Source organism: Chelonia mydas, chromosome 9 (genome assembly GCF_015237465.2).
Source record: "Chelonia mydas isolate rCheMyd1 chromosome 9, rCheMyd1.pri.v2, whole genome shotgun sequence".
Classification (NCBI taxonomy): Eukaryota; Metazoa; Chordata; order Testudines; family Cheloniidae; genus Chelonia; species Chelonia mydas.
In genome coordinates, this window is record NC_057855.1 from 73844192 (window position 1) to 73865834 (window position 21643).

The window sequence follows — 21643 nt, forward strand, 5'->3', positions numbered from 1 at the left end:
AACAGATCACCATATTTGGGGTTGGGAAGTAATTTCCTCTGGGTCATATTGGCAGAGATCCTGTGGGGGATGGGGTTGTCTTTCTCTGCATCATGAAGCACAGCTCACTTGCAGGTTTAAATTAGTGTAGCTCACGAAAGCTCATGCTCAAATAAATTGATTAGTCTCTAAGGCCACAAGTACTCCTTTTCTTTTTGATGAATTTTCTGTAACTTTAAGTTTTTAAACCATGATTTGAGGACTTCAGTAACTCAGCCAGCAGCTGGGGTCTATTTCAGGAGTGGGTGGGTGAGGTTCTGTGGCCTGCAATGTGCAGGAGGTCAAACTAGAGGATCATAATGGCCCTTTCGGACCTTTAAAGTCTATGAGTCTATAAGCAGTTTTAGTAAGGAAAATAAAACATTGAATAATCACAATATAAGGGGAAGTTAAGAGAAGGACTCCTAATTTATGACACCTGGGACTACTGAAAATGCATAAGAAAAATATTAGTTAATTTCTGCCAGAGCTAACTCAGATGATCAGGTGCAGGAAAGTCACGTTTATAGCAATGGATCTCAGAGCCAAGGAATGCCATTTGAACAATGCAGAGCAAGTCCAGACCTAGGACTAGCCATGCAAAAGTAAAACAAGAGTATTGATGAATAATGGGGAAAACGTTTTCTTTGCTGCAGACAGCATTAGAGTACAGAAATGAATAAATATGTCCAGGCAAGGAAATGTGCACTTAACGAGGACAGCTCCTGAACTGGGTGGTTTGTAATAATAATAATGTGCATTTACTAGTATACGATGCCTTCCCTTTGAGATTCTCAGAGTACTGTACAAACATGGCTGCAATGAGCTAGGTAGTTAAATGCTATTACACTCATTTTACAGATGAGTAAACTGAGGTACACCAAGTATAGTTAATTTTTTCAAATATGCCCTCTAGCGTTGGGTGCCTCAGCTTTTATATGCCAAACTTGAGACACCAAGATTTTGATTTTCAGAGATGCTGAGTCTCCACAGCTCCAGGGGAAGTAAATTTTAGCTCTGGATGCTCAGTACCACTGGGAAACAGGCCCTGTGTCTCTCAGACTGGGCCTACAAAAATGGAGGCACCCAGTGAGTGGCTTCCTTTGAAAATTTTGGCCTAACTTGTCCAGAGTTACACAGTGAGCCAGTGGCAGAGCCAGGAATTCTGAATCCTAATCCCTCCCTGTTTTGAATGTCAATCTTCCTGTCAGAATTTTGACCAGTGTACAGAATCCCTTAAAAATTAAACTGTAAATAAAACAAGAGTATTTATGACACTTCTGTTGGCATCACTCATTGCTTTGTTTTCTTTTGTTGCATTATTGCTATTTAATTGAAAAGTCTGAGTCATCAATATCAAATGTTTTATAAGGTCACAATTAAAGTAATTTTTTAGAAATTCACACTTAAGGAAGCAGTTGATTAAAATGTGATTTGTGTTTTTAATATGTAACATGTAAGTGAGTTTTTATGCTTTCAGGTAACTTGGGAACTGTGCCTTTACAATTATCTTCCCCCTCTACAGAAAATAGCAAACTGATGAGAAAGAGATTATATCAGTGAAGGAATTTCTTATGCATTTTTTTCTACTGAAATGCAAGGAAATTTTGTGAAATATATACAGTATTATTTTTAAGTGTCACTTCTGCCTGGGCATTCTGTGGTAATACAATAAAAACATTATGGCCCGGATCCCACCAGAATTCATGCACATATTCTGAACTTTTTGAATGTTCCCATTGACTTCAGTGGGACTATGCATGAGTGTAAAGTTCAGCATGTGCGTTCGTTTTTGCAGGATCAGGGCCTTAAATAGCAATTGCAATCAAAAGTCGAATGTGAAGAACAACCAGAGGGAGCTTATACAGGAAAGGGAAAAAAATAATAAATAAGAAGACAATAGAGTAGGAATGATGGTCTAATGGATAAAGCATTGGACTAGGACTCAGGAGAGCACTGTTCAATTCTCTGCTTTTCCAGGCTTCCTGTGTGACTTTGAGCAAGTCACTTAATTCACTCTGTGCCTCAGTTCCCCACCTGTGAAACTGGAATAGTACTTCCCTATCTTACAAGGGTGTTGTGAAAATAAAAGCCAGTAATGATTGTGAGGCGATGGTAATAAGGGAGCGTAAGTACCTAAATAGATAAGAAAATGTTCAAATAAATAAAATAATGGGCGGAAGGGCACTAAGTGTTGTTTAAATATGGAGTGGAAAAGATGTAAAAGAGAGCATATTCTGTACTTCCTGGTCTACCACAACATGCTTACCTAAGATGAGATGGCAGGTGGTGTCTAAATGCAGATGTTAAGTCTGTCCTGTTATGCTACATATATTGTTGCAAAATATAATAAGGTTCTAAATCATTGAGATTTAGAAAAGTTAAAAATACCCCTCCCCTCAAACAAACCTTTTTCAGGGGGTTATTTTGGTATCTTGGGTTAAGAATCTCGCTCAGTTGGCCTGGGTGGCTAACCTGCAGGGAAATAATTTTTATCAATTAAAAATGACTGTTTACTATTTATAGTGGCATTAAAATATAGAAATGTTAGGCAATGTCATCCAAAGCAGCTGGGCAGGGAGCTCTGTGAGGCTGAACATGAGAAGGTGCTTCATGTAGGGGGACCAGGTTCTGGGTGGGGATACAGTGCTGGGATCCCCAGGGAAGAAAACCCCCTTGCACAGGCATCTGTGCACAGGAGTAGGTTTCCTGTGCTGCTCTTTTCATCCCTTTTCTCCCTGGGCAGCATGGCTCTTCATGTATATTCCTTACACACATATCCATCAGGTTGACCCCTGAAGCCATTATGGTCATATGTTACCTGTATTCAGAATGAGTATATGTACCAAAATATGCACCACACAGACACTCTCAAGTTGTTACCTCCCCCAAATCTGAGCAGTGTGTACATTGATGGGGAATGTCCCTCAGGGTTTAAATATCTATTAATTTTACATCCAGCATTATGTGGTTGAAAGTTATTTTAGAGTCACTTGGTCAAAATCTTCTCTCAATTACACCTCTACAACCCCTATTTATGTTTAGCCTTACAATACATGTATACAACAAAGGTAAGCCATTTTCATTGGTTAAATCAGGACTGAAAATACTCCAAGGGATAAGATCTAAGGTTCCATAGCAATACTCAGAGCAATTTCACTGAAATTAGTGAAAGGGGATGTAATATTATGGGGGGCAATGAAACCTGGGTTTGTTAGGACTGAGAAGGGTGTTGTTTTATATTTATTTAATCAGACATTGTCCTCTTCTCCTTATGATTTTCTCTTGTTAGGACATGGCACATGCACCCGTGTTTTCTCTCTTGATGAATGAAGCAGAGCTCAAGGAGTTTAGTTGAGATTGGTTTCCACTTCAAGAAAGATTGCTTCTTGCTGACTGAATTATAATTTTAAAAAATGGAAGCTGTTCATCAGGAAGCCAACACTTTAACTCCTTACATCTCTTCTGCCTCATATATGATGGGTGAAATCCTGGCCAATTGAAGTCAATGGGAGTTTCGCCATGGACTTTAATAGGGTCAGAATTTGACTGTGATGACCCAGCATCAATCTGACACCATCAATAATATTATTAATAACCCACTCCTGTGTATTTTGATAGTACAAATCCATTTAATGTATCATCCAAATTCTTTAAATGTGTTCATCAAGGTACCAAGCCTGAAGCTGGATCCAGTAGAGTGCCTATCGGAAGCCCCATTGACTTCAGTAAGGTTTCTCCTGAGTGGAGACAGAATTGCAGGGTTAGGCCCTTGTTAGCAAAGTTTGGTGTTCTAGCATATTGTGGTATTTCATGTTTGATGAAGCAATTGCTTTGTGGCAGAAGTGAGTAAATAAACACAGTCAATTCACACAAACTTAGACCATGAGATGTGCATAGTAGGTCATTTTAGGTACACATCATGTATAAAATCATGTCAGATTATTCCAGAAAACTGAGCCATGAGAAACCTTTGATTTTTGGTTTGGTTTGGAAATTCCAGCTTCATGCTGTCTATGTCCAAGGAACATTCTGATGAGGCTCCCTGCTGTGTCCCCTTTGGGAAAGACAAGGTGGGTGAGGTAATATCATTTATTGGACCAGATTCTGTTGGTGAATGATGAGCTCCATGGAGCTCTTTCTTCAGTTATTTACAAATTTTGAACATTTCCACTTGCAGCAATCACCTCCTCTAAGGTACAAGTATCAGCTCATGACACATTAATGTAGCTCGTTGTTAACATGATACACTTTCAAATCCGTTACCAAATGGCTGGTAGGCCCAAATCTAGCAAAGCACTTAGGTCCATGCGTCACTGTAAGTACATGAGTGGTCCTGTCATAGTCAATACGTTCACCCTTTTACAATGCTAACTGATCCTTAGGAAATTGCCAAAAAAGCATAAAGACAACACTTAGCTTTGAAGTCAATAAGTTTACTCATGCTTAAGTTTACCCACATGCTGAAATACGTTGCTGGATTGGAATCCTAGTGCATGAGCTGAAAGACTGAACCCATATCTGAACCATGATTGACCAGTTGTCTGCCAAATGAAAACAATGTTCAGGGAACTTCTTTTCAACCTTCATATTGTGTCACATTAGATGCATTTCTGACTTTACATTAGTGTGTGTGTGTGTGTGGGGGTGTTGTTTTTGCCCATTTTGTAATTTTCTGAGGATTTATTTTGTATTGTAAATAGGCAAACACATTAGTTAAAGCCAGATAGAATCTTCTGACCAGCTCTGCCAGTAAATCACTGAGCTATGTAATTGAGTTTGTGTAAAATTATGCATTGTAACCTTGGGAATAAATAAAATAGGGGGGGAAAAGTAAATCTTTTAACTCATACCATTTTTTCAGCACACAATTTCTTTTGATTCTTCTTTTGCCCTCCAACTAGATCATGTTTGTTCTTCTTTCAGAGTTCAAATGAAAAACAAACTACAATATAGAAGTGGTGAAATTTAACTGAAACGGGTAATAATGTCTGATTTGGCTTGTAGGTGGAGTGGAAGACAATGCCTGCATTTATGGTTAACTATAAGTGATATACTAGGAAGATGATGGTATTCAGACAAACACAAACAATTTGATTCAGACAGATTGGATACAAGATTTCAACCAGCATAAGGAGAACAGGTGAGAACCCTTGAGTGTGAAGCTGAAATAAAAAGTATTCTGGTGGACAGGGAAAATATTTCTGCTATAATACAATAGACCTTCTATTATATATTAAAACTCTTAATTAAAATCTTCCCAAAGACGACTTATAAATTAAATGGAAATACAAACATGTTAATCAAATGGGGAGGCATATTTGCAGATAGTCACTAAATCAGTGACACATCTTCACAATTTTAGCAGTGTTAAATAGCAGGTTTGCTTTGATTTAATTTAATTCAGCCATTCCTTATATCTTCACAGGTATGTTTTCAAAGAAAATCTGCTGACCCTGACTTGTAACTTCCAGTTTTCCTGTTCACTTAGGTTTTTGTTGTTGTTGATTTCCACGCTATTTACAGCCAAATGATGGGGTCAAAGCTTCCTAACAGCATGGCCAACAGATGTAGCACAGAGATGACAACTGGAGGTTTCAGTGTTCTTTTGTTACCTGAGCACTGACTGATGGTTGAGATGCTGGAAGTCTGAATGTCAAAGGGCACCAGAAGGCTCTTACAGTCTTTGGAGCCCAAATCTACTTGGGAGAGAAAAGACCCCCCCAAAATATGCATTTTGCTTACCTTTATGCAGAAGTGAAATGAGCTGTTTGCTGGCGATTCATACTCTAGAAAAGAGGCCCCTTATGTGCTCTGAGGAATTTAATGGAGTTTTCTCATCAACTTTTGGATGGAAAGCAAGCTTTGAAAGCTGTCAAAGTGTATATATTTAATGTTTGGAGATTTAGTGGTTTTATCTAAAAGTGAAACTAGTTATTGATAGAAAAGAAAAATTCTGAGTTCAGAACAAAACCAGCCCCTCTGTGTGCTTACCAAAAGTTTTCTCCATTGACTTTGTTTGAACTTTCTTTGGGTGTGAGAGTTTAGAGACTATTTTTTTCCCCTTTATGTCAGAAAAATGATTGCTAATTCATCAGGTGGTGTTTTCCCCTTTCTCCACTCCTAGCTGTAATTAAAACAATTATTGAAAATGTTTCAAATCTCTGTAGTCTTTAGTTAACTTTTAAAATTTGTATTTGAAAAAGAGCAGTAAAATTAATTTGCATCTTGCTCAGGAAAGTGCTCATGACTTGAGAATGGATGTTACTGCATTGCCAACAAAAGTAATGGGATTAATATTAAACTTGAATTTATATAGAGTTATTCAGTTAACTGTTTTATATTGGAAATTAATTTCCATATCTCAGAGGTGTCTACGGACTCATGAATACTATGTTCCTAGTACACAGTCAGATAGGTCTTCCACTTAATATACATGGTACTCAGAGAAAAAAAAACTTAAGAAGGAGGTAAAGTAAGGCTTGCCAGGATAACTGAGTGAGTCTATATTCTACAGATTACCCAGTATGTAAATTTAAAAAGTGTCAGGGATCATTATTTTGAAGAAAAAGAAATAAGAAAAAAACTACAGTTTTGTCTTTCTAGAAAGAAAAGTTACTTTGGAAACTCGGAGCAACAGAAACTTACAAAAAGGCATGAAACACCTTCTTTCCATATCTTTGTTTCTTTAATACTTTAGTAGCTGACTTTAGAAATCTTATAATTCAGGCAGTCTTGGAACAAGACTTTATTCTTACAACAAGCTTCTTGGTAATCCGTTCTTTTTCATCCTTTAAAAATAGCCCTTAAACATCATTACAAATCAATATACTAGGTCAGTTTAAAGTGAATAATTCAAACTGGATAGCATAGATGAAAAGTATAAATTATAAACTATGTATATAACAGATAAGTACATGGGATCGAAATATATAACATATATTATATATATAACCCAGCTAGTAACTGGAGAAATATTTATGAAAACACACCTATTCCATTAAAGACTTGTGAGAAGTACATATTCATTGATAAAAGGGGTGTGTTGACAAGAAAGCACAGAGTATGCTGCAGAAATAGCAAAAATACTATTTACAGGTGCAACAGCTGTAATGGTTCTTTCCCTAATAGCTGAGTTCATGCCTGCAGAATATGCAAACAAGTTGGAGGTGTTCATTCAGAAGTAACTGCTGCACGGACCATTTTTTTATGCGAACATGTGCTTTATTTATATATTGTTTTAACTACCTCCTAATCTCACTGCTCCTCCCCCTCATTATTTTGGTTTGATCTGGAATTGTGGATCTCTCTGCGATTAAAATGAGAAGTGATAACTGGCAGTGCAGAAAATACTGGTTAGTGAATCTTCAAAACAAGCTTAATTGATGAGGGCTTGTGAAATGACCTGTTTTTCTAAAGCATGTGTACAAACCTGCATGCACATGTCTGCATGCCCCAATTGCATAGATGTAAATGTTACTTGAGAGCACATGCATATATCTACACACACCTGATGAGTGCATGCATGTACCTATACGCATGTCTTGAGGAACGCTTTTACACACATGCCTTTGAAAATCTGGACTAATATTTATTAGTTAACAAACAACTGAACAAAAATATCAGTAATGATAGCTCCACATAGTGATATTCCCCCCACCCCACACACATACGTTTTAAAAAATGGCCTAACACTATTTGTACAAATATTTTCCAGTGATTAAAGGCAGTGTAGTCTCTTCCTTTTTCTATGCTTTTCTGTGGACATTTTTTGACTATAATATGGACAAAAATAATATACAAATATTAATCTGCATCTTTGTTTCAGCACAACCTCAATTTGACATTGCATTTTTGCCAGGTGGAACAAAGAGCAATAAATTAGTTTTGAACGTTTATGATCTTGTATTATAAAGACTCTGCAACAGACGGTGTTCAAAATCAATTGTCAAAGTGATGGGGGATTAATAACTCTGGGTAAGGGCACATTTCAAGATCAACTGGGCATATTTCAAGATCAACTGCCATATTTCATTATTGCAACTTATATTTAAAACACGTTTTGGATGCTTTTTTAGAAACCGATTAGATTTTAGTAGAGCTGAGTGAATAACTCATAATGAATAACCGAGTTGATGAATTTTATCTTCTGTTTGTGGAATGTTTTTTGAAGTTATTCGGTAAAAATTTTTTTCAGTTTCAGTGACTATGTGGCCTGCAATTCAAAATCAGAAATTTAAGCTATATTGCTTAGTTGTGACTTATTACAAGACACATGATATTGTTTCTGTTCCCTGACAAGTTGAAGGAAACTCCTATAATCAGATTTCTTGGGTGAATGTTTGTGGAGGGCAAATTTAAAAATCCCATTCCACAAATATGCAAGTTTATAATTGGTTTTAAGAAACAGAACGGGTAGTAAAAATCCAATGGTATGAAAATAGTTGGAAAGTAAACACAAAGAGACATCAATATCACCAAAGCAAAGTCATTTTAAAATCCAAATCAATATTTACAGACATTTTTTGTAGTATTTGCCCAGCTCTAGTTTTCCCCTTATTTGCTCAAATACCTATTTTGAGAAAATATCACCAAGTTTAGACAATAAATGTAAGGGAAGTGTAAAGGAGAGCTGTGGGTGCTAGGTTCCAAACACTGACAACTTCACTGAATAATTTTAGCTCTCCAAATAGGGGTGGTTTGGATCTCAATTGTATTTCATAATAATGACATAAATTCAGTGATAGTTGTCTTGTTCTGGTAAGACCTTAGTTTTCTTCATCCCTCAGCCAATGATTTTGGGTCATCAATGGGAGATCCATTTGTAGACTGTGGGGCTATGAAGGACGTGTGGGCTATGTTTCTTTTTATATACGTATATTATTTTGACTTGCCTCTAAACACTACATATTTTTCAACAAAATGCACATGCATAATCTCAAGAGCCATGCATCCCATTTAACTGTCATTTCCTTTGATTAACCTTCCCCTGACCTCACTCCCTAAGGCTATTTCATTTCCTTTTGCCCCTCCATTTAAATACGGCACTTTATCAGGTAAGTACATCTGTCATTGAAGAGCTGGCTATTTTATTAGAGCTCACCATATATGTTTGTTATAGAAGACTGTTTGCAGAATCTTTCACTGCTGAGGACAGTTTAGTCCAATGGAAACAGACCTGTTGTGAGCAGTTATGTGCCTCCTTTAGAAATGTGTGCATTCGTGACAAAGAAAATACATAAATATAGTTTATGCATTTAAACCCTCCGCATTAGAGAGGTGTGTGGATATGTGTTTTTATTCATAGAGTTTCGGGCTAGAAGGGGCCATTATTAGAATTAGTTGGGAATATTTCAAATCAACTTTTTTTATTGGAAAATGCTGATTCATTGAAATGGAAATGGTTCACAGGAAAGGGGCAGTTTTGATAAAACGACTGATTTAAAAAAATTGAATAATTTTTTTGGAACCCTGTTGAAGCATCCTGTTTCAACACTTTTTAAATGAAAAGTTTTGCGTTTTGTTTGAAATGACATCTCATTTCAAAATTTTAGATATAAGGTAATTTTTTAAAGAAAAGGTTGAAATAGAAATGAAATATTTCAAAATTATCAGGATGCAATGTTTCAGTGAATCTGATCCAAATTTTATTTTATTTTATTATTAATTCATGAAAAATTTTGAGACTTTGACTTTTTGTTCCAGGGACAGGAAAAAAACTGAAAATTTCGAAAGGGAAAACTGTCTCCTGATCACTTCTAACCATTATGTCATCTAGTCTGACCTTCTGCATAACCTGGGGCACAGACCCTCACTCAATCGTTCTTGCATCAAGCCCACTACTTCTGTTCAAGCCACAGCATATCTTTTAGGAAAATATTCAATCTTGATTTTAAGACTGCAGGTGATGGTGGATTCTCTGTGACCCTATGTAAGTTGTTCCAATGGTTAATTACTCTCACTGTAAAAAATATGCACCTTATTTCTAGTTTGAATTTGTCTAGCTTCAACTTCCAGTCACTGGATTTCATTATGCCTTTTCATACTAGGTTAAAGAGATGTATACTACCTGAAATTTGTTCCCTGTATAAATACTTGTACACCATGGTCAAGTCACCCCTTAATCTCGTGTTTAATAAACAAACTAGATCAAGCTTCTTTAGTCTCTCATTATCAGGCCTGTTTCCCAGTTCTTGAATCATTCTCATACCTCTTTTGTGGACCCTTTCCAGTTTTTCAATTTTTTAATGCCATTTGGAGTTGGATGGGCAGCTTCAAACATTTGCCAATATCAACTAAGCAAAAATCTCTGGATACCTCCCAAAATGATGAGACTAGCTTAAAATAATTTATTATTAATTTATATTGTGGTATCACCTACAAACTCCAGTCATGGACTAGGGTCCCATTGTGCTAGGTGCTGTACTGGCACAGAACAAGGAGATGGTTTCTGACTCAAAGTGTTTACAATCTAATTGCTCTCTGGTTTTTGAGCTTTTAGGTCATGTTTACCAACTATTCTTCACAGCCATGTGGGGATAACAACTTACATATTTTATAAAATGAAAGCTGAGATTCTCACAGATCTAGAGCCTTAAACCTCCACCACCCCCACCACCAGTATCACAACACTTATGATAAAACCAGGAGAGTTGGCAATTCAGAGACCCACAGTTGATTTAAATTGGTGTCGCTCAAATGACTTCAGGACAGTTTTTTTTCTTTTGCTTAAAAAATATCCAGTAAAAAAAGTCACGTAATAATGTCTGTTGATCTTAGTGTAGGTCTCATAAAATCTAAAGTTTGGGCCAAACTTTATCAGATATTGTGACTTTAAAGGTTTTGCAAACAATTCTCTAGAGCACATATTTCTCTGAAAAACTCCGTAAAAACAGTCTGTTCTTGATGAATGCTCTTTAATGACAGAGATGTACTTACCTGGCAGACTGAAGAATTAAATCTAAGAACAAAAAGAAACTGAAATTGCCTTAGGGATTGAGGTCAGGTGAAGGTTAATCAAAGGAAATGACAGTAAAATGCATTCATGGCTCTTGGTACATTTTTAATCATTTCTCTCTCTCTCTCTCTGTCTCTCTCATTCAGACCCACACACAGAGTTTATAACTTTTGCCCAATATATACAGGCAAAAAAGGATTATATTTTTGTGTTTGGTTTTTAAACAAATACTATTTGTTGGATTTCTACTGCTGTTTAGCTTCTTAAAACTTGTAGAGAGATGCTTTAAAATGTCTATGTGGAGCAGAGGAAGAATAAGGAAGGATATTAAGAAAAGATGATTTTTAACAAGAATATACCACTGTATACTTTGCCTCTGATACATTGCGTTATGAAGGATTTCCAGAAATGGGAGAATGAACACCTTGATTAAGCTAAATAAGACTAGGCTTTGGAGATAAGGTAGAGAAATGGACCTGTTGGCATAAGAATGTTTTTACTCCCTTCCAGTTCTGTGATAACCTATGAATAATTACTCTGTTTTAAAGTATAGAGTAAATGAATATTTTAAAATGATTTCTACTCCCCGCCTCCAAAACAAAAAATTCCCACACAACTGATTAAATTGTGAAGGGAGCTTTTGTCCCATTATATTGGGTGTCAACCATCTTGTGATTGATTGATTGATTTTTGTGTGAAACTTGTTTTCAAACTTTTGAATTGTCATTTTATGCTAGTCACCTTAGGTAACTTACACGCAGTATGACACAAATGAGGGCAACTTTATGTAAGTTATCATTGCCTAAGGCATCTCTTTAAAAAATGAGAGCAATGCATTTTTCTTCAATTATGTTTATATAACTGTTTTTTCCCCAATAATGGAAGGAAATTTTAAGGATATAGTAAAAAAAAAAAATTTAACCTTCAGATATGATGGTTTGTCTGTAGCAAGAATGTTTTCCCCACTATTTGGATCTTATGCTGCCAAGCACTGAGCACCATCAGCTCTTGCTAAAATTGTTGAGAGTTGAGTCTGTTCAGCACCTTGCGAATTAGGCCTTTGAAAAGTGATGGGTAATATAAAGCTAACCTATTACTGTAAAACATTGTTATATTATCACCCAACTGAATTCTACAATAAGTGATGTGTTAGCTGTATCCACATCTGAGAAAAAGTCTGGAAAGAGTTTTCCTTGTATTGCCATGCTGTATATCTACATGATCACTACTGGTAATGTGGCATTTTCCTGCTAGTTCCCACATGCTGAATGCTTTCACATGCATGCCATATGTGATGTTTGACGCTGAGCTGTAGAAGGTAGGAAAACAGTGATGTATGTCTGTGAGCAAAGCTGTGAAAAGATGTGCTAGGCTAGAGTTAGTCAAAACTGAGCCATTTATCTGAACCCCATAAATGGTACCTGGTTCCAATCCACCCCTGATTTTGCAAAACCAAAACCAACCTCACTTTCCTTGATTTCTCTTGTGCAAGGGAAAATAAATCAGTGACTAAGCCATGGAGGCCAAAATGAGTACTAATTCTATTAATTGAAAGATTCAGTACTAAGGCCTGATCTTGTGAAGATTTAAATAGGTGAGTGACTCAGGTGCTTAGGTATTTTAGGGATGGGGCTCTTTGTCATATCTTATATTGACAAAATATTTATATTATTATTCTCATACAATGGGAGTTTCAAAGGTCATCACTAATGGGAGGAGAGTCAGGCCAGTGCTGAGTAGTTTTGAAAATCCCACACATAATGTTTCTGTTTTGTAAAACTTTTTAGGGTTTTTTTTTTCCTTCTATAAAATGTTACATCAATAGTAATTGATGAGCCTTTGATAAAACAGGAATAATCAAAGTCTAATACACTTGGTAAAATTTTAAATGAAGCCCTCTGTACATCTCAGGTGAAGACTATCAGCCAAAACAATGACAACTAAGAAACAATCCAGAGTCTGACAGTGTATAATGTTTCATCGGAAAGACCAATACTGCCACAAAACATTTCTTTTGGAAAACTGAACATAACAAAATTGTATTGCTATTAAACAAAACCACCCAAGAAGAAATATTGCTATAAATATCCAAGCTACAGTCCTTCCAGACACTGACCTATATAAACAGAAAACTTGCAATCAGCAATAGCATTCTCTTCTAAGTCATTCAAGATGGCATCAAGTGCATCCTTACCACTTTTCTTTTGATGTTTGTTTTTAAAAGCTACAGCATTTTCATAGTCTCTTATTTCTTCTTCAGCGGTAACACAGAATTTGGCTGGTAGAAGTACTGAAGCCTGGATGCTTAATGAAAGAAACTCTGACTGAAGAGTCTGTAGTTTTCTAATGAAACCTTGCGAATGTTTCCTGTATGAATATATGTAATTACCATGTAAGATGTGCTGAGAGGCCACACTGGATAACTCAATGCAAATAAAGTGATGGGAGATTGGAAGGGACTGGAGTCCTCATCCTGCAGCCTGATCCATGCAGCGGGAATCCTGGGCCTGTGCAGAGCCCCACTCAGTGCCATGGGACTCCGTGCTGGTGAATGCTTAGACCTGGCTGGAGGATCACTGAAGCCAATTGAGCTCTGCACAAACACAGGGGTTTCCCTTCATGGTACAGATTGCAGGTTCGAGGCCTTTTGTTAGGACAAAAATGTTTTTATGTAAACTAAAACTGATTTGTATTTTTTCTCTTTTCCCATGTTGCAGAATTGTTGTGGGGGGCATGTGTGTTGGGGAGGGGGAATATCACCATTTGCAGCTTCCCCTATCGGCAAAAAACAGGTTTTTGTGTTTAGCAAAAACTGTCCTTGTGTATTACAATGGATGGGTGAAGCTGAAGGTCAAAGGTTAAATTATACTTGCTGTCTCACATTTGTGCTGGCTGAGTTTTACATACTGTATGGGATTAACAGCATTCTCATCCTGATGGAGGGAATTTGGGGACAAGAGAACTCGTTTGAGCATCCGAGTAATATGATCAAAAAATAATGGACCGGCATGAAGCTCAGGACATATTTGCCATTCATTTTCTATTTTGTTTTTGATTTGGAAGGAAATGTTATAAGAAAGCATTCTTGGCTTTATTAAATATTTTGGTGGGAAATTGGGAAAGACGGGAGGTTTTGGAGACTATAAATGTGAGTCTGGTAGTGATATTATCAGCAATACCACAAATGGAGATGAAACTAGAGAGAGGAGGCATAGAAAGGAAGAGAGAGAAACACCTCCTACCACCATCACCACCAAAACAGCAACAACAGCTGTTTTATTTAATTTGTGTGGTGGGGCACATGCTGAAATAGCAGCTGCACCCACAAAGGTCAATGATATTGATAGTTTCTGCCTCCTCTCAGAGAGTGCATCAATGAACAACTTCAACACTGATCTTTGTGAATCAGCCTTAGCCCAGTTTGTGCCACTACAGGCTCCTAAGATTAAAAGAGGAAGATACATTTTAATGATGCCACAACTGACTGGTGGCCACAATAAAGACCTTGGCATTCTAGTGAGCCTCTCCAATGTCCGGTTATCTAAAAGTGTGGGGGGTGAATTGGCACTTATGCGGGAATTATTAACTTGACTTTCTTGTTAAGCTAGTTGTGTTACAAATTGGCTTGATCCATGCCGGTGATAATAGAATAAAAGTAATCCAACAGCTACCGTAGTTTGTTAGCTCAAATGAATTCATATGCTTGGCTGTTTGGTAATCTGTTGAAATAAATTGGTGGTTTCAGTTTGGTCCCCAGCATTTGTTGGGATCCAATGAATGTTCTGGGTTGAATGGAGGTTTCTTTGGACATCTTTGGTATTCCCTAGACCTAGAAACAATAAGAAGGAAGAGACCACCCCTCAAGTTGTGAGCCTCTTCTCAAATGGAGTTGATGTGGTCACTCTCTCTGTGGTCATTTCTGATTGTATATGAAATTAATTTATAGTGCAATGCACCCCTAACTAGGGACTAATTTCTTTTATGAGTTTTTGAACTGGAAAATGAGCTCACCAAGCTTACTGCCTCAAATTCCCCTTTGCAGAACTGATCATGCAGAAGGATGGATAATATCCGGAATATAGATCTAAAAATGAACATGAACAATAATGACATTTCTTTATGGTATTAATTTAGAAATACGAGTAAAGCAGGAGTAGGCTGGCAATAGAAGCCTTCATGTTCCATGCTGTTGTCCTTATTGGGGTCATCAGAAGGTCAGGAGTCTAATATTGGCCTGGACAGCCCTGGGCAACTTTGGACCATTTTGTGTGCCCACCTGTAAGTACTAGTTAAGAATATGTGTCAGCACGTTTCCGTGCTTCTGCTCAAAGTACTAATTCTGTGAGTTAAGGGCCTTTCAGATGAAAAAGGTAGAATCCATTCCTGCCACTCAATGTCTGTGTTTAGTGGCACCAGCTGTACTATTGGAAAGACAACTGTTGGGAAGAGGGGCAAGCAACAGGACAATCTGGAATAATGGGCAACTTCATGATATATTTTACATAAGACTTCTGCCTTTTGCATTTTCAAGGACTTTTATTGCTCATAAACATCAATTTTATTTGATATCTGAATGTGGGGGTCTCCTTTAAATAGTGGTATTTAAATACATTTACAATAACTTAATATTTTTTCAATTAGAGTTTCATAAAATAATACAGTTATTTTTTTCCGTTCTCTCTTTGATGAGCCAATATTTTCACCATTGTGCACTCCCTCCTTCCTACTACTTCCATTTTCTCTTCTTCAAATACAATACCACTTCAGTTCTTCAAATGAAGACTGTGTGCTTGTATATGGGGGAATACTTCTCCTCAGATGGCTAGAATGTGTTCTATTTTTGCCTTTTAAATTGTCTTGGATATTAGCACCATGAACCTGCTGGTATACAGCACACCTACCAAGCAACTTGTCAGGGAGTTCTCATTTCCATTGGATTTGGTCTTCTATAAGTAGCATCTTATGTACTGGAGTAGCCTTCATCAGAAATGCTTCCTTTGGTTCTTCCCTGGTGGTGGAACAGTGGATTTCAGTTCTCTATTATGTATAATAACTTCAGGAATCTAGTGGCAAAATAATTGAACATTTGACCTACCAAGATATTCCTGCTTTATTAGGCTAGTAGATGGAGCAAGAGTTTCTAACAGGATTATGGGACCATAATACTGTACTGTATATCAATAGGAGTTGTACAGAATGCAGATAGTATGTGGCCCAAACTGTTTATCTTAGCTCAGCTAGTTTTCACTGAGTTTCACCATATTATAGGCAAGTGATCAAAAGCTCCAGTAGGTCTTTTAGAATAGGGAGAGAATGGTTGCATGAACTGTTAGATCATTTGATAGTTCTAATTGGAATTTATTCTCTATCCAGAAAGTGTCTGATAATGAGTACAAATAACCTGGTACTAGGGCGACTGAAAATTGGCAGTGCACTAAAGGCTGACTAAAGTGTTTTGGGAGACTATCTTCGTCTCCTGTGAGCTGAGTCAGAGTTCCTTATTCACATGTATCCACACCACTCCTAGTAAAACAAACTTTAAAGGAATTTCTGCGCCTGGGGAAGGACTGAGCCATTTTGGTTTTGTTAGCAATTGTGAGAGAGAGACATTGATTTTACAGCACTGCCCATTGAGATATTTAGAGGATTCTCATTCTTACTGTATTTGGGAAAAATTAAACCTGCTGCCCAACTTGAACCAAAATGATAAGTTGTCTTTTTTTATTTCTAAAATAACTTATGTATTTTAAATGAAAAATAAGCTAAATTGGTGTTTTCAGTGTGCATTTGGGTGGGAAGGACTACACAATGGGCTTTGCAGATACTTAAATCTGCCTCTGAAAGCATTCATTATTGCTCCTGATAAAACTCTTACTTCTAGTAAAGGCATAGGACAGATTAAATTCTCAGTCTGAATTTTTCCTGTTCCTTGGGTGTACAGCTAGAATAAGGACAGATCACTTGAATTATGTTAGCCTCCGGAAAACAAGGACAAGGCTATATATGTATCGCACATTTTTGGGCTCTTCACAGAGGAAAAGCAGACATTGTTTATATGAAACAAAATGATCAATTCTCTATTTACAGAATGCAAATGAAAATTGAGTTAAGCTTCTACATTTTCTGGTGCAGCTATCCTTTAGAAAATAGAGCTGAAAGGAATCTGATTTTGCCTCAACTTAGGCTTAAAGTATAAAATATTTGACAATTAATACTTGTGCGTACCTTTTGAAATAACGGACCTTTTGGGAGTTTACAGAACTATGAGATTAGCCTTTGTATTCTACTCTGGGTCTTTGACTCTCTGCCTTGTGGATGTAAGTTCAGTGGATACAGATCTGAAACTTGATTTCCTCAGTATAGCTGCATTAGCATTCAGCTGTGGGTATGTAAGATAATAGTATTAAAAGCAACCTTCCATCCTGTTGTCATGGATGCAGCACAGCCCAGTACTGGTAGCAGTACACCACTAGTCTTTGTACAATCTCATTTTTATCTACCAATTTTAATTTAATTACACCAGAAATTCTTAACTGTATATAAAATGTGATTTTATTTTCTGTTTTAGACATTACAATGTAAGAATTGAGCAGCAAATGTTCTTTGTTCAATGCTCATTTTTTTGGTATTCCAAATAACTGTCAGTATTAGTTATGAGACTGTGTGAAATAAGTAGCCATGAAAGATGCCTGCTTTTATGACAGAATGAGTGGTTTCATGAATTTTAAAGGAGCACATTTGTATTTTCTCTTCTTGAACTACATGAGGCTACTCACAAATAACTGACAGAAGATAATTGTTTGAGGAATTATGATGCCTTTCAAGATTTTGTAGGCTATTACTATTTTCATAATCTTTCACTTACCAGGTGATATACCTGATTTATTTATGTATGTAATTTGGAAATTAAAGTACTCCCATTCTGTCAGCATAGGTACATGTTTTCTCAGGCTAGCTCAAACTCCTGCTCACAAAAATAATGAATATACTAATTTTTTTGTCAGTTACTGAAGAAATGCAACATAACTGGAGAACAGTCAGGTATTTTTCCAGACCACATGAGACAATATGGAACTGTTCGTACTGCTCTGTCAGTGTTTTAGGATTTCTGAAGAGCTGATTTCAATATGCAATGACAGTAACCATGTCACTAGACAGTGTATGTAGTGTAGTTTGTCAAGATTTAAATTAATGCATTGCTAACACTAACTTCAGTGGGATTTTGTGTGAGTGAGTAAAGACTTCAGGCCTTTATTTATCTAAGAAAATCTTTTTAGTTGTGATTACAGGGACAGATCCTCAGCTGGTGAGAACTGATGTTGCTCCATTCGGTCAATATTCATACCAAATCTGAAGTCAATGGAGCAAGACTGATTTATACTAGCTCAGTACATGGTCCATGATTTTAAAAATATTTTTCAGATTTGGTATCTGAATGGTACAGTAACCTATTTTATCAAAGATCTGCTTGACCTGTGTTTAAAATTTTCATTCAAATCAAAACATATCCTTACACTGAAAAAAACCATATTCCCTCAGTCATTAATTACTTTAATTCTGTGACAAGGTTGTGTGTCGAAAGCTAGCATTATATGACCATTTATGTTAGACACATCAATCACATTTTTAAATCATTTTGTATTGAGTGCAAAATTATCTTTTCGTTTAAAAAAAAAAGAACTAAAATTAGGCTTCTGTAGAGCTAGCTTTTTTTCTATTTTAATCATGACATACTTATGTTCTTCTCTTGGTAGTTTTAAGCTATTTCCCACCCACTAATAATTGGGCATTGTTTTCTAATAGCAATATCTTAGTATGTTTATACATAAAGGCTGTTTATAATATCTGTTATTTTGACTGAAAACCTCCAAATTCTGTGCACACCCATAATTAAACTACTATGAAGGCACATGCATCAGTCAGGCACCAACATTATGGAGTGAAAATTAAAGAAGCAAAACATCAGAGTGTCTACTGTATGTGCCTGCTGTTAGACACTCAAGCATGGAGAACAGGATACACCTCTATGGATGGATAGCTTTCCTTATTAAAAAAGCACAGTACGACTCACAGTAGGGGTACATACTAAAACAAGGCTTTGTAGTAATTTCCTTGAAAGAAATTTCCCAAGATAGCAACTTGAAAAGCTTTTAATCTTATGACTGGCTATATAGTGAGTTTGACTGTAGGTGGTATAAAAAAAGACCATTAGATTACAGCTGATCTGGTAGAGTTGGTCCAAAATCTTGTCATGCCACCCCTCCCCCCCCCGAAGAAAACAATTTTGTCTCATGAAAATGTAGTAGAGTGTGTCTATGAACGTTCTGGTGTCTTTGAGAGCTTTGGAATCTTTTTTTTAATAGATTTTTCTTTTGAGTTAAAAATAATATTAAAAAACCAGCCATAACGCTTTTGCTGGATGGAACAACAGACCTCTATGGCATATTTACTGCATTTGAGATATTTGAACTCATTCGTTTGATTAACCAAATGTTTCAGCAGGTGAATACTGAAAACACTGCTTTATCTTTTTTACTTTAACTCCTATTTGTTCAGCTGTTGTTGCATGTTGGTGTTATGGTGTCCTTTTGCAATGTAAACTCTCCAGTTTATTCTTCTCCGGTTTGAAGAGAACACTGAAAATACTTCCCATAAATACTTGTGAACTCAAAGAGCTACTATTTGATATGCCATCCTGCACTGGCACTGTGCACTGGAGTGTATTTGCAATGTTCTCATTAACTTTGTCGGATTTATATCATTTATTGAACACAATTATTAAACCTCAAAACATTTGGAAAAATTCCCATACAAATATACTGGAATGCCGTTGAGCATATTGTAGCCAATTGATGGAGCATGTTGAACAGCCCATGGTAATTTGATATTCCTTAAAACTGGAGGATTGTATTCTATGCTTTATACAACAGTGGTTCTATTCATCTGTAAAGTGCCAGATCTTACAGTCCTTTCTTCCATGAGCTTCAGTGGAAGAATTGGCCCAAAGTGGGTGCTTTTTCCATTAGAACAATATGATGCTTTTAGTTACAGGGCCACATGGAAGACAACTTTAGGCCTTGTCCTTGCAAGGTGATGAGTGCCTCCTGGCTGGTGCTGACCACCCTCAAGTGCAGGTGAAGTTGTTTCCCATTCAGGCTAGTCAGCGCCTTGTGGGCTTGAGCCAGAACTGAAGAATATTAAACATCTTGTGAGACACCAAAAACTGAGAACAGGGAACAAATATGCTTGATAATCTGTTTCACATTGAAATAATTAAAGAGAATTGTTGCTGCATGGAAATTTGTCTTTAAAAATTAACCCTGACTTCTCATGGAAAAATCAGCTTATTAAACAAGGGTTTTTTTAAAAAATATTTTTTTTCTCGTTATGCTAAATCTGATTTTGGTAGAGTTTTGTCATTGAACTTCATATGTTTCTTTCAGCACCTTAGAAAGCAGGAATGTAGAGCCCTATTCTTCAGTGCTTATTTACATGAGTAGTCCCATTTATTTCCTATGGGTCTCGTCATAGGATTAAGGGTTACAGGATCTGGGCCTTAGGAAGTGAGACACCAATATTCTCCTAACCTCTGGAACCTGCATTAGTAATTATTGGAATGCATCTTCCTATTTTACAGAATGTGATTTTACACTAAGATGCCAAAAAGTGACACACTTACTTGTTATGGGGCTCTAGAATATTTGAAAAAAGGTTAAAGATACATGAAAGCGTAACTATTGCTTTTAAAATACTAAATATGATGACAATACCTGAATACCTTTGTTAGTTATGGGAAGGTAAAGATGGAAATAGATATAGACATTTGGAAATGTTTGTTTTCATTACATCATTGGTAGAAACTTCTTATATGTCAATCCAACATTGTACAGCTTTATCCTGATTCAGTAAAATAGCTGAATTTCACCCCTTTCATTTGATCAAAATTTGGGAAATCCAGTGTGGAGAAGTCTTGGATTTCTTTCAATTTGTTTGATCATTTTTCTAATCAATCTATTACTGCACTATTCATTTAATTAGAGCAAAAAGAGTGTCTAAGGTGACAGGATTATGCGTTTGAAGTCGGACCATTTTTTATCTGTTTGATGTTGTTTTAGCTGTCTAGAATTGTTTAAAAAAAAAAAAAAAGAGCTGTTCTTTCTGTGTGCCTGCCTGTAAACACAGGGAATTCAGATAATTTCTTCCAGCCATGTCTCAGGATTCTAAAATTCTCCATCCTCAGGAATGGTTTGGTAGTAGTTACATGTTTTCATTTTGAATTCAGTAATTACTAAATGGAAATGCAAATTCTCCTTGACATTCTGAAAAGTTTGCTGCTTTGAAATGATACCATGTGCTGTAAACCTACAGCAAGAAAACAAAGTTTAATGGGTAGGATTAGGGAAATACTTTTATTATTTGTATTCTAAAACTCACCTTTGCGTTTGCAAACATGGGGGCGGAGGGGTGGAGCTGGGGGTGGGGAGGCAGCAGATCTTCCGCTGGTGTAAACTGGCATATCTCCATTTGGAGCTAGGCCAGTTCAGATCAGTTGATAATCTGATCCTGGGCCTGATCCTGCCCTCCTTACTCCGTCAAGGGGCATTTTGCTTGAATAAGGAGTGTAGATTCAGACATCTATTTTCTGTACCTTATAAAGTTTAATAATGC

At 36.6% G+C, this 21643-nt stretch overlaps 1 long non-coding RNA gene across 8 annotated transcripts in view; it reads left to right on the top strand.

Moving 5' to 3' along the window:
- LOC119567118 overlaps positions 1 to 21643 on the top strand; it is a 155656-nt gene that overhangs the window by 29074 nt on the left and 104939 nt on the right. For all 8 annotated transcript variants that reach the window (XR_005226894.2, XR_006283801.1, XR_005226893.2 and 5 more), the window contains exon 2: positions 5026 to 5161. This is a non-coding gene — a long non-coding RNA (uncharacterized LOC119567118). The remainder of the gene's footprint in view (positions 1 to 5025; positions 5162 to 21643) is intronic.